Raw genomic sequence first — 14,069 nt, forward strand, 5'->3', positions numbered from 1 at the left:
CCGGGCCAACGGTCTGAAGGGGGCACCGGACTGTCCGGTGTGCACCGGACAGTGTCCGGTGCGCCAACGGTCGGCTGCGCCAAAACAGGAAAGAAATCCACACCGGACAGTGTCCGGTGGTGCACCGGACTGTCCGGTGCGCCAGGCGACAGAAGGCAAGAATTGCCTTCCTGGAATGCTCTCAACGGCTCCTAGCTGCCTTGGGGCTATAAAAGGGACCCCTAGGCGCATGGAGGAGCACACCAAGCATCCCTTGAGCATTCCTAAGCACCAAGACCTCATTTCCGCACATTCGATTCTTTGTGATAGCAACTAGAGCTCCATTTGAGTAGAGAACTCTTTAAGTTGTGTTGAGAGCTCAAGTTGTGACTTGTGTGCGTATTGTTGCTCTGATTTTGTGTCTTGTGTGTGTTGCTCATCCCATCCTTACTTCCGTGATTCTTTGTGTTAATCAAATTGTAAGGGCGAGAGGCTCCAAGTTGTGGAGATTCCTCGCAAGCGGGATATAGTGAAACAAAGCAAAACACTGTGGTATTCAAGTGGGTCTTTGGACCGCTTGATAGGGGTTGAGTACAACCCTCGTCCGTTAGGACGCCACAACGTGGAGTAGGCAAGTGTTGGACTTGGACGAACCACGGGATAAACCTCTGTGCCTCTCTGTGTTGATCTCGTTGTGGTTATTGTGCTTTGCAAGAACTCCTCTCTAGCCACTTGACTTTATTGTGCTAACTCCTAATCAAGTTTTTTGTGGCATTAAGTTTCAAGTTTTTACAGGATCACCTATTCACCCCCCATCTAGGTGCTCTCAGTTTTTCAGCCAACACACTCAATACAAGAGCTAGTGCATTCAATACAAGACACAATTAGATTGAATCAAAGTCTCTCCAAGTCCTAATTCCATTCAAAGCAATTAGTGACTAGAAGAGAGAGTTTTGCTCGTGTTCTTTGAGCTCTTGCGTTTGGATCGCTTTTCTTCTTCCCCATTCTTGTTTCCAAGACATTTGTAATCAAAGCAAGAGACACCAATTGTGTGGTGGTCCTTGTGGGGACTAAGTGTCCTAATTGATTGAGGAGAAAAGCTCACTCGGTCTAAGTGATCGTTTGAGAGAGGGAAAGGGTTGAAAGAGACCCGGTCTTTGTGACCACCTCAACGGGGAGTAGGTTTGCAAGAACCGAACCTTGGTAAAACGAATCATCGTGTCACACTCTTCATTTGCTTGTGATTTGTTTTCACCCTCTCTTTCGGACTCGCTTTTATTTCTAACGCTATCCCCGACTTGTAGTGGTGCTTAAAGTTAATAAATTTCAGATTTGCCTATTCACCCCCCTCTAGGCGACTTTCAACGCCGCCAACATCGCCATCAACAAGGGTCTCCTCTTCCCCAACGTCGGCCACAAGTGTCTCATGGCTAAGGGCGGCAAGAAAAAAAGGTACACACTAGAGCCACCCCCAAATATACAACATCTAGTGATGAGGGTAGCTCTAGCGACAGTGAAGATAATTTAATGTCTCTTTTTGCCAACCTTAGCATGGACCGAAAGAAAAAATTAAATGAATTAATTGAAGCTATTAATGAGAAGTATGAACTTTTGGATAGCCAAGAGGACTTCCTCATTAAAGAAAACTAAAATTTTGTTAAGTTGAAAAATGCCTATGCTCAGGAAGTAGAAAAATGTGAAAACTTAACTAAGGAGCTTACCATTTGTCATGATTCAATTTATAGTCTTAGAAATGAAAATGCTAGTTTAAATTCTAAGGTTAAAGAATTGAATGTTTGCAATGATTCTATTTCCTGTCTTAGAGATGAGAATGTTAGATTAAATGCTAAGATAGAAGATTTAAATGCTTACAAACCATCTACATCTACTGTTGAGCATGTTTCTTTTTGTACTAGATGTAGAGATGTTAATGTAGAAGCTATGGATGATCATCTTGCCATGATTAAACAACAAAATGATCACATAGCTAAATTAACTGCTAAAATTGCCGAGCATGAGCTCGAAAATGAAAAATTTAAATTTGCTCGTAGTATGCTTTATAATGGGAGACGCGCTGGCATTAAGGATGGCATTGGTTTCCAATAGGGTAGCAATGTCAAGCTTAATGCCCCAAAAAGATTGTCTAATTTTGTTAAGGGCAAGGCTCCCATGGTTCAGGACAGTGAGGGTTACATTTTATGTCCTGCAAACTATCCCGAACATAAGATTAGGAAGATTCATGCTAGGAAACCTCATAATGTTTCTCACCATGCATTTATGTACAAAAATGAGGCTTCTAGATCTAGGCACACCACACATGTTAAAATGCCTAGAAAGACAATTCCTGCTGCATCAAATGAGCATAATGTTTCATTTAAGATTTTTGATGCTTCATATGTTTTAACTAACAAATCAGGCAAAGTAGTTGCCAAATATGTTGGGGGCAAACACAAGAGTTCAAAGACTTGTGTTTGGGTACCCAAGGTGCTTGTTTCTAACGTCAAAGGACCCAAGATTGTTTGGGTACCTAAGAACAAGGCCTAAAATTGTTGTAGGTTTATGCATCCGGTGGCTCAAGTTGGATAATCGATAGCGGGTGCACAAACCACATGACAGGGGAGAAGATAATGTTCTCCTCCTATGAAAAAAGTGATGATCCCCAACTAGCTATTACACTTGGGGATGGAAATCAAGGTTTGGTCAAAGGTTTGGGTAAAATTGCTATATCACCTGACCATTCTATTTCCAATGTTTTTCTTGTAGATTCTTTAGATTACAATTTGCTTTCTATTTCTCAATTGTGTCAAATGGGCTACAACTGTCTTTTTACCGATATAGGTGTTACGGTCTTTAAAAGAAGTGATGATTCAATAACATTTAAAGGAGTGTTAGAGGGTCAACTATATTTAGTTGATTTTAATGATAACCAAGCTGAACTTGACACTTGCTTAATTGCTAAGACTAATATGGGGTGGCTCTAGCATCGCCGACTAGCCCATGTTGGAATGAAGAATCTTCATAAGCTTCTAAAGGGAGAGCACATTTTAGAACTAACAAATGTTCATTTTGAGAAAGACAAGATTTGTAGCGCATGTCAAGCAGGAAAGCAAGTTGGAGTCCATCATCCACACAAGAACATAATGACGACAGACAGGCCGCTCGAGCTACTCCACATGGACCTATTCGGGCCGATCGCTTACATAAGCATCGGCGGGAGTAAGTACTGTCTAGTTATTGTGGATGAGTATTCTCCATTCACTTGGGTATTTTTTTTGCAGGAAAAATTTCAAACCCAAGATACATTAAAAGGATTCTTGAGACGGGCTCAAAATGAGTTCGGATTGAGGATCAAAACGATAAGAAGCGATAATGGGACGAAGTTCAAGAATTCACAAATTGAAGGTTTTCTTGAGGAGGAGGGCATCAAGCATGAGTTCTCTTCTCCCTACACACCTCAACAAAATGGTGTAGTGGAGAGGAAGAATAGAACTCTACTGGACATGGCAAGGACCATGCTTGATGAATACAAGACTCCAGACCGGTATTGGGCCGAGGCGATTAACACCGCCTGTTACTCCATCAACAGGTTATATCTTCACCGAATCCTCAAGAAGACATCATATGAACTCCTCACTGGTAAAAAGCCCAATGTTTCATATTTTAGTGTCTTTGGGAGTAAATGCTTTATTCTTATTAAAAGAGGAAGAAAATCTAAATTTTCTCCTAAGGCTGTAGAAGGCTTTTTACTTGGTTATGACTCAAACACAAGGGCATATAGAGTCTTCAACAAATCCAATGGATTAGTTGAGGTTTCTTGTGACATTGTGCTTGATGAGACTAATGGCTCCCAAGTGGAGCAAGTTGATCTTGATGAATTAGATGATGAAGAGGCCCCATTCATCGCACTAAGGAACATGTCCACTGGGGATGTGTGTCCTAAGGAATCCGAAGAGCCTCCACAAACACAAGATCAACCATCATCTTCCAATCAAGCATCTCCACCTACCTAAGATGAGGATCAGGCTAAAGATCATAGAGATGAAGATAAATAGGATGAGCCACCTCAAGAGGAGGACAATGATCAAGGGGGAGATGAAGATAATCAAGACAAGGAAGACGTTCAAGAAATTCAGGGTCAAAGACTGCCACACCCAAGAGTCCACCAAGCAATTCAACGAGATCACCCCGTCAACTCCATACTTGGTGATATTCACAAGGGGATAACCACTAGATCTCGAGTTGCTCACTTCTGTGAACATTACTCTTTTGTTTCCTCTATTGAGCCATACAGGGTAGATGATGCACTAAGAGATTCGGATTGGGTGACGGCTATGCAAGAGGAGCTCAACAACTTCACAAGGGACGAGGTATGGCATTCAGTTCCATGTCCTAATCAAAATGTTGTAGGTACCAAGTGGGTATTCCGCAACAAGCAAGATGAGCATGGTGTGGTGACAAGAAACAAAGCCCGACTTGTGGCCAAAGGTTATTCACAAGTCGAAGGTTTGGCCTTTGATGAAACTTATGCACCCGTAGCTAGGCTTGAGTCAATTCGTATATTACTTGCCTATGCTACTTACCATGGCTTTAAGCTTTATCAAATGGACGTGAAAAGCGCCTTCCTCAATGGACCAATCAAGGAAGACGTCTATGTTGAGCAACCTCCCGGCTTTGAAGATAATGAGTATCCTAACCATGTGTATAAGCTCTCAAAGGCGCTTTATGGGCTCAAGCAAGCCCCAAGAGCATGGTATGAATGCCTGCGAGATTTCGTTATCACTAATGGCTTCAAAGTCGGTAAAGCCGATCCTACTCTCTTTACTAAAACTGTTGCAAACGACTTGTTTGTATGCCAAATTTATGTTGATGATATTATATTTGGGTCTACTAACAAGTCAACTTGTGAAGAGTTTAGTAGGATCATGATACAAAAATTCGAGATGTCTCTGATGGGGGAGTTGAAGTATTTCCATGGATTTCAAATCAAGCAACTCCAAGAGGGCACCTTCATCAACCAAACAAAGTACATTCAAGACATACTTAAGAAGTTTGGAATGAAGGATGGCAAACCCATCAAGACACCCATGGGAACCAATGGGCATCTCGACTTCGACACGGGAGGTAAATCCGTAGATCAAAAGGTATATCGGTCGATGATAGGATCTTTACTCTACTTATGTGCATCTCAATCGGATATTATGCTTTATGTATGCATGTGTGCAAGGTTCCAGGCAAATCCTAAGGAAGTTCACCTTAGGGTCGTGAAGAGAATCATGAGATACTTAGTTTACACTCCTAAGTTTGGGCTTTGGTACCCCAAGGGATCCACTTTTGATTTAATAGGATATTCCGATGCCGATTGGGCAAGGTGTAAAATTGATAGGAAGAGCACATCAGGGACTTGTCAGTTTCTGGGGAGATCCCTGGTGTCTTGGGCTTCAAAGAAACAAAACTCCGTAGCTCTTTCCACCGCCGAAGTCGAGTACATTGTCGCGGGCCATTATTGTGCGCAATGACTTTGGATGAGGCAAACCCTTAGGGACTATGGCTACAAATTGAGCAAAGTCCCTCTCCTATGTGACAAAGAGAGTGCAATCTGCATGGCAGATAATCCCGTTGAACACAGCCGCACTAAGCACATAGACATTCGGTATCACTTTCTGAGGGATCACCAACAAAAGGGAGATATCGAAATTGCTTATGTTAATACCCAAAACCAATTATTCGATATCTTTACCAAGCCACTATATGAGAAAACCTTTAGCAAACATAGGAATGAGCTAAATATACTTGATTCTCGGAACTTTGATTGAAACATTGCACACATAGCTCATTTATATACCTTTGATCATGTCTCTTTCATTTGGTACAAATGCATATTTCATATTGTGCCAAGACTATGACTAATGTGTTTTCAAGTGTATTTCTATACTTAGTCTTAGATTGAAAGAGAAATGGAGTATTCGGCAAAGAAAAGGCTTCCACTCAACTCTAACAGTATCATTTATCCTTTGTCGTAACTCCACAAACTCTCAATGGTATGACCCTTCACTCATATTTATATTACCATTTGGGAGAAAGATGCAAAAGGGCTCTCAAAGTCTCCATTTTTGGCGATTAATGCCAAAGGGGGAGAAAGTATTAAGCCCAAAGCAAAAGGACTGCACCACCACCATTTCAAATTTTTCGGAATGTATTTTTAATTGGTATTCTTCAATCGATATTTATTTCAATTGATGTATTCTCAAATTAGTTTTTGATATTAATTGGTACCTATGTTTCACTTGATTAGTGAAATTAAAATTTCAAATTGATATCTATCTCAAAACCCTCTTGAAAGCTAAGAGGAGAATTTCATTCAGGGGGAGTTTTATTAAGTCAAAGGAAAAGCATTTGAAACAGGGGGAGAAATTTCAAATCTTGAAAATGCTTCTTGCAATCTTATTCATATACCTTTGACTATTTGCAAAAGGAATTTGAAAAGATTTTCCAAAAGAATTTGCAAAAACAAACATGTGGTGCAAGAGTGGTCCAAACTGTTAAATAAAAGAAAAGGCAATCAATTCATATTTAGTGAGATATTCAATTAGTTTAACTCCAAGTAACCTATGCACATTCTAAATGCAAACTAGTTACATTTCTGCACTTATTATTTGCTTTGGTTTGTGTTGACATCAATCACCAAAAAGGGGAAATTGAAAGGGAAATAAGGTTAACCTTTTCCTATAATTAATTTTGGTGGTTGATTGTCAACACAAACACATGGACTAACTAGTTTGTCTAGAATTCATGTATTATAGGTGCATAAGGTTCAACACAAACCAATAAAAGAATCAAGTTAGGGACATAATTTTAAAAGGATCAAAAGGAATCGAGTGTGCTGAAGAATGGTGCACCGCCACCGGACAGTGTCTGGTGCACCAGGACCGTACAAGTGTCAACCAGCCACTCTCGGGAATTCCAGGGCGCACTCCGCTATAACTTACCAGACTGTTCGGTGTGCCACCGGACTGTCCAATGAGCCAGCGGAGCAACGACTATCTGCGCCGACGGTCGACTCTGACATCAGGAACCGTGCAGCACAATGTCGCGGCAGAAGTCAGAGGGCACCGGACTGTCCGTTGTGGCACTGGACTATCCGATGCCGTAAGAGAACAAAGCTCCAACGGTCGAGTCGGCTCTGAACCCTAACAGTTGGGTGACGTGGCAGCGCACCGGACAAGGAACAATGCCTGTCCGGTGGCACACTGGACTGTCCGGTGCGCCCATCGCCAACAGCCTCCCCAACGGCTACCAAAGTTGTTGGGGGCTATAAATACCCCCCCAACCACCACAACATTTGGCATCCAAGTTTTCTAGAGATCACATTCAATACAAGAGCTAGTGCATTCACTCCAAGACACATTTCCAAAGATCAAACCCTCTCCAAGCCTAGAATTCAACTCAAACATTTAGAGACTTGTGAGAGAGTGTGTTCGTGTTCTTTTGTGCTCTTGTTTCTTGGATTGCCTTTCTTCTTTCTCATTCTTGTTCTCAAGTGACTTGTAATCAAAGCAAGAGACACCTAAGTGTGTGGTGGTCCTTGCGGGGTCTTAGTGACCCGATTGATTAAGGAGAAGGCTCACTTGGTCTAAGTGACCGTTTGAGAGAGGGAAAGGGTTGAAATAGGCCCGGTCTTTGTGACCCCCTCAACGGGGACTAGGTTCTTTGGAACCGAACCTCGGTAAAACAAATCATTGTGTTCACTTGCCTTGATTCTTGTTGATTTGTTTTCCCCTCTCTTTCGGACTTGAATTTAGTTCTAACGCTAACCCCCGACCTTAGTGCTTGCTTAAGTTTATAAATTTCAGGTTTCGCCTATTCACCCCCCTCTAGGCGACTTTCACTGCGACTTGGCCAAGGGAGCCACCGCAGCTCGAGAGCTATCAAAGGTGCTCTAAGCCATCAACGAGCTGATGCACGATGCAAAGAGGATGAGTGCAACCTTCAAGCCAGCGGACGACGTGAACCCCGGGCAAGAGCCACCGGGCGAGCGGTATGCCTCAGATCCATGCTCCCAAATAGGAAAGCGCTCTCGTCAACTTTCTCTGCAAGGAGAAGGACATCTTTGCGTGGAAATACTAAGACATGAGGGCATTTCGAGGGAAGCCGTTGAACACTCTCTATGGATCAACCCCGGCTCCAACCCCATGAAGCAACAACTAAGCCATTTTGACGAAGAGAAACGGGAGCCACCAAGGAAGAGATCAGCAAACTTCTCGCGACTGGGTTCATCAGGGAGATACACCACCCAAAGTGGTTGGGCAACCCGGTGCTTTTACGGAAGAGGAGCGATAAATGGAGGATGGGTGTTGATTACACTGGCCTTAACAAGGCTTGCCCGAAGGATCTGCTTCCTCTCCCGAGCATTGATCAAGTGGTCGACTTCACCTTCGGCTACAAGGTGTTGAGCTTCCTCGACGCCTACTCAGGCTACCACTAGATTATGATGAAGGAATCCGACCAACCCGCCACCTCCTTCATCACCCCTTCGGCTCATACTACTACATAACAATATTGTTTGGCCTAAATAACATGGAGCGATGTACCGACGATGCATGATCAAATGCTTTGGTGACCTCACCAGAAGGGTTGTGGAAGCGTATGTCAATGACATTGTGGTCAAAACCAAGCCGACCGAGGGCCTCGTAACCAATCTAGGGTTGACGTTAGAAAGGTTCAAAGCCAATGGCATCAAGTAAAATGCAAAAAATGCATCTTTGGTGCCCCAGGGGCATGTTACTCAACTTCTTAGTTTTTGAGCAAGGAATTGAAGCCAACCATAATAAAGTCATAGTCATCATAAACATGGGGCCCATACGAGACCTTAAGGGGGTTCAACGAGTCACATGATGTGTAGCTTCCCTCAGCCGCTACATTTCATGCCTTGTAGAACATGGACTGTCGCTCTACAAACTGCTCCATAAGACCGACCGCTTTGAGAGGACGATAGAGGCATAAGAAGCACTCAACAACCTCAAGACTCTCCTGACCCAGGCCACTATCCTGGCCTCGCCGGAGGACAGGGATCTGGTCCTGGTCTACGTGGCAGGGACTACCCAGGTGATCAGTTCAGTGCTCGTCGTTGAAAGACAATAAGAAGGGAGTGTACATCCACTCTAACATCCCATCTACTTCATAAGTGAGGTCCTCATAAATGTGAATACCTGTTACCCCAAGGTACAAAAACTCATGTACGTCGTTCTTTTTACTAAGTGAAGGATCAAACGATATTTTAAGTCACACCCTGTCACCATAGTGATGTCATTCCCTTCGGGAGAAGTGATCCACAACCCCGAAACTGTCAGGAGGATCGCTAAGCGGGCCCTCGAGATGATGGAATACAAGATCTTTTATGCCCCATGGATGGCAATCAAATCACAAGTCCTCGTTGATTTTGTCGTGGAATGGACCGAGACCAAAATGGAGCCAACACCGACGAACGAGTGATGTTGGATCATGCATTCGATGACTCGCTGACCAAGTGAAAGTTCCCTATGCCCGGGAACAGGATCTGGATGTCGCCTAGAGGGGGGTGAATAGGCGAATAATAATTATCACTTTTATTACTAGAAATACTTACTCTACTCGAAGGCTGGATTGTAGTGGAATGAAAGACCCTTCGAGTAGGTTGTAGCGGAATTGAAGTTCCTATCTTAAAATACCCTGCACTTCAAAAACAGCTTGTACCGCATATAAATATTGAAGTGCAAGTATAAACAACAATAAGATAAAGAAACATCACATAGCACAGAGCAGAGCACACAGACACAGGGATTTATCCCGAGGTTCGGCCAAGCTTGGCTTGGAGTCTATTTCAACTCCTTCCTCGTTGGAGTTAGCCACACCTTGGCTTGGAGTCTATTTCAACTCCTTCCTCCGTTTGCTCAGATCTGTCAGTGCGACAGATAGAGCCTTCCACTATGTTGATATCAGTTACAACGATGTCGTGGCTGCTTACAATCTTCTCGACAGCACTCCGATAGAGTAACAACGCGCTCAAGGTTTTGCTCTAGCTCTCAGCACCACTTCCCCTCTCTCTAAAGGCTTATAACTTCGCCTCTACACAAACTCGAGAGATACACAAGAGAGGAAGAGAAAGAATTGATCCAAATGATGTATGGACTTGTTGGCTGCACTTGTGTACTTGTTTGAGGCGTCTAGGGGTCCCTTTTATAGCCCCAAAGGGCCTAGGAGACGTTGGAGCTTCATTTGGAAGCTCCCAGCCTTCCCTAGTTGCGAGTGCACCGGACTGTCCGGTGGCGCACCAGACAGTGAACTATTCACTGTCCTGTGCACCAGCCAACAACACACTAAGTGCTTTTTCCTCCATTCTTTCTGCGTTTGACTTCAACTTTTGGGAGGATTTTCCTAAGACTTAAACAAACACATTTAGAGTATAATCTAATTGATTTAGTACTAGAAACTTACATCTTTCTTGTTCTTCTCCTAGCTTTTTTGTTTCTCCTCCAACAGAGCTCAGAATGGTACTTTCTCTACAGAAAGAGTTAGAGAGCAAACCAAAGCACCAAACTTGTAGTAAGAGGTGTATGCAAAATGGTTGAACACTCAAACCTTACATACTTAACCTTTTTCATCGTTTTACCCAATTTGGCATGTTTGAGGTCGATGTTGGACTCTAAACCATCAAGTCAACTTGACTTGATCTAGATTGGCATATGTGAGCTCCAACCCCCTTGTTTACTTCTCGAGCTTGATCTTGAGCCTTATGACTTACACCACATAACTGTAGATGTTACCTCATTGGTTGTAAGTCATGTCCTTATGTAGTGATCCTTGATGCACCATAACTCTTCTTAACTCGATCAACCTTGACTTTGCAAGTCTTCTTCTTCACCCCTCGCTTTGGGTTCATGGTCTCCTTGACCTTCTCCCGTGCACTCAGTACCTCAAAGCTCTTCTTGCCTCCATCCTTGGCTTGATCAGTTGTCTCTGAGTTACGCACACCAAGTCTCACTTAAGCAGTGTTCATTATCTATAGATAATCCAGTCTTTGGACCATCACACTTGTTCACTTGTTGAACCCTGTTAGCTTTGCATTAAGCACCTATTCAACACTTAGCATACTTGTTAGTCCTTTAATTGGGTTGTCATCCAAACACCAAAACCCACAAGAGAGCTTTCACTAAGGAAGAGGTTGGTAGTGGCATTGTCTTCACATCACCCTTAGGGGAACAATTGTGATATGTCGTTCGACTCCACTTCCATACCTCCAACAACGTGGCGAAATATGAGGCTCTCGTGAATGGCCTACGAGTCATCATCGAGTTGGGCATCTGATGCCTTGAAGTCCAGAGGATTCCTAGCCCATCGTTTGACAGACGATGAAGGATTCGGGATGTTGTGACCCAATAATGGCAGCGTAATGTCAGGAGGTACGATGACTAGAAGATAGATTTGACAACATCGATCTAAATCACATCCTCCGATAAGATAATGAAGCGACAAACACCCTCACAAAAATGGTGTCGGGGCAAACAACGGTCCCTCGAGGAATCCGCTACCAGAATCCAGCTCTTTGTCGAGTGCTTTGAGTCGACCATATGTTACGATGAAACCCGCCAAAAGGACAAGTAGCTCTTGGGCAACGACCCGTTAACCCCTCATCCCTTCGTTGTCGTAGAAGGAAGGGATCCCAAGGCAAGTTCGACAGACAATTAGAGGGCGTCGTACATAGCCTTTTTGTCCAATGGCACGCTCCTCAAAACAATACAAGGGGCGCGCAGACTCTATTGACGAGCCAAGTCCTTTGTCCTGATTGGGGAAGAGCTATACAAAAGGAACATATTGGAATAAACAACAATGCATCTAGATCGAGCAAGGGAGCCAACTCATGGAGTACATCCACAACGAAACCTATAGGCACCATGTCGCTCCACGAAGCCTTGTGGGCAACGCTTTCCAGAAGGGCTTCTACTGACCTATTGTGGTGTCTGATGCACATCTGGTAGTGTGAACGTGCGAGGGGTGCTAATACTACACACGACAAACCCACCTACCTGTGTGGACGCTTAAGACAATTCCCAACACTCACATAGTGGTCACCATCGCGATATAGGGACTTGACCTGGTCGGACCCCGCAAGAAAGCACTCGACGACTACACGCACATTCTGGTCACCGTCGACATGTTCACCAAGTGATCGAGGCATGGACCATCACAAAGATCACCTCTAACCAGGCCATCAGGCTCGTCACCAACATCTTCCATTGCTTCGGGGGTGCCAAACTTGATCATCACGGACAACGATATGCGATTCATCGGGTGCATTTGTCTACCTCAAGCAGGTAGACGACAGTGGCCCTAGGAATTGACCGTAGTGCTTTGGAGCCTAAGGATGACCCTGAATCGATTGACTGGATACACACCATACTTCACGGCTTATGGAGCCGAGGCAATCCTCCCCACCAACATAGAATATGACGCCCCGAGAGTAAGGTCATATGCAAACGAAGAAAACGAGTCAAACGTTGGTGACGCATTGGACCAACTCGATGAAGCTCGCGACGTGGCGCTCCTACAGTAGGTGCGGTACCAACAGACACTACAAAGGTACCATGATCACCACGTGCGAAGGAGAACCTTAGAATTGGGGGACCTAGTGCTTTGACTTGTCCAATTTAACAAGGAGCCTAACAAGTTGTCCCAACCACCAGGAGGGGCCATTTATAATCGGAGAGGTACTCCAACCAGGAACTTACAAGTTGAAGGATAAGAGAGGAAGGATACTTGCTAATGCATGGAACATTGAGTAGCTACGATGATTATACCCTTAGCAAGGCCTCAACTCCCAAGGACATTCCTGCCCCCGACTCTAGGACAACCTCCCAGGGTTTGGGGACAGTGGGTCCTAGAGAGAGGGAAGGCTCCAGATGGCTAGCCTCTAAAAAAAATTCTACATCCTTTACGTCCTACTAACACACATGGCCACACTAATGTACCTTCCCTTTTTATTGTCTGCTCGACCAACGCATGGCCTCGAGAAAACCAAAGGAAACAAAATCGACCAGGCCACACTTCAGAACGCTCTTGCTTGAGAAACGAATGAACGTCGAATGCCCCTTCCCTATAAGATCTCGATCTCGTTCAATTACTTTGACAGGGACCAAAAAACTCATAATGGGATTGTCATGAACTCTAGAGTTCGAAAGGTTGATACATGAAGGGCTCGCGGTCACTCCAGCAAAAAACAGAGCGAGGGTCACCTGGTGATGGGCACACTTGCGATAAGGACCCTAGCGCGCAAAGCGTTAAGTGTGTCACCAGCTCGTGTTCGAGTCCTAGGAAGGTCTGACTCTTGGTTTATCGTGGAGAGAGAGGCAACGAGCCGTCAGTTCTAGTCAAATGGAATCGACAACTATATGAGTTGGTGCCCATGAGTATGAGGACGACCCCCAGCAGAGCCCGCGCTTGGATCCTACGGAAGGAACCAGGGCCTCACTCGGATTACACATTTGTAACTCAATAAGCGTCATTGCTAGTCTATCGAGGAAAGTGTATTATGGCTCCCCAGACAGATATCTGCATCGAGCCCCGCACGAGTATGGTGGATGGGTGAAATCCGCACAAAAAGCCCCCAGACCAAGAAAAATCCCGAGACCAGTCGGGATATGGGGGACCCAAAACCCATGCATGTTGTAATACCAAGGCAATCATGCCATAAAATGGAGCTATGGGAGATCATGAATTATTTCCTCCACTGGCAATACCCAGATTACAACGTTCGCGGCCGCATCGAAATCCCCTAATAAAAGTTCTAAATCCGCCATCGACGGTCCACCAGACAGGCCAATGGCGTTGGGGAGGTTATCACCGAAGTGTAGCTACGCAATGGCGAGAGTCACAACTATGCCCTGGTGAACCCCGAACTCCACAACCTCGCGAACATGATCCAGGATGTCAAGGAGGCGCAAATCGTGGTTCCTCCCACGTGCACAAACGAATCTTGTGGTCATATCCGCTCATAGGTAAAGGCTCTGCGCCTCGAGTTCCAACTTTGCAAGGTGTAAGACCCAAATTAGTAGAAAAAA

Source organism: Zea mays, chromosome 3 (assembly GCF_902167145.1).
Source record: "Zea mays cultivar B73 chromosome 3, Zm-B73-REFERENCE-NAM-5.0, whole genome shotgun sequence".
Taxonomy (NCBI): Eukaryota; Viridiplantae; Streptophyta; class Magnoliopsida; order Poales; family Poaceae; genus Zea; species Zea mays.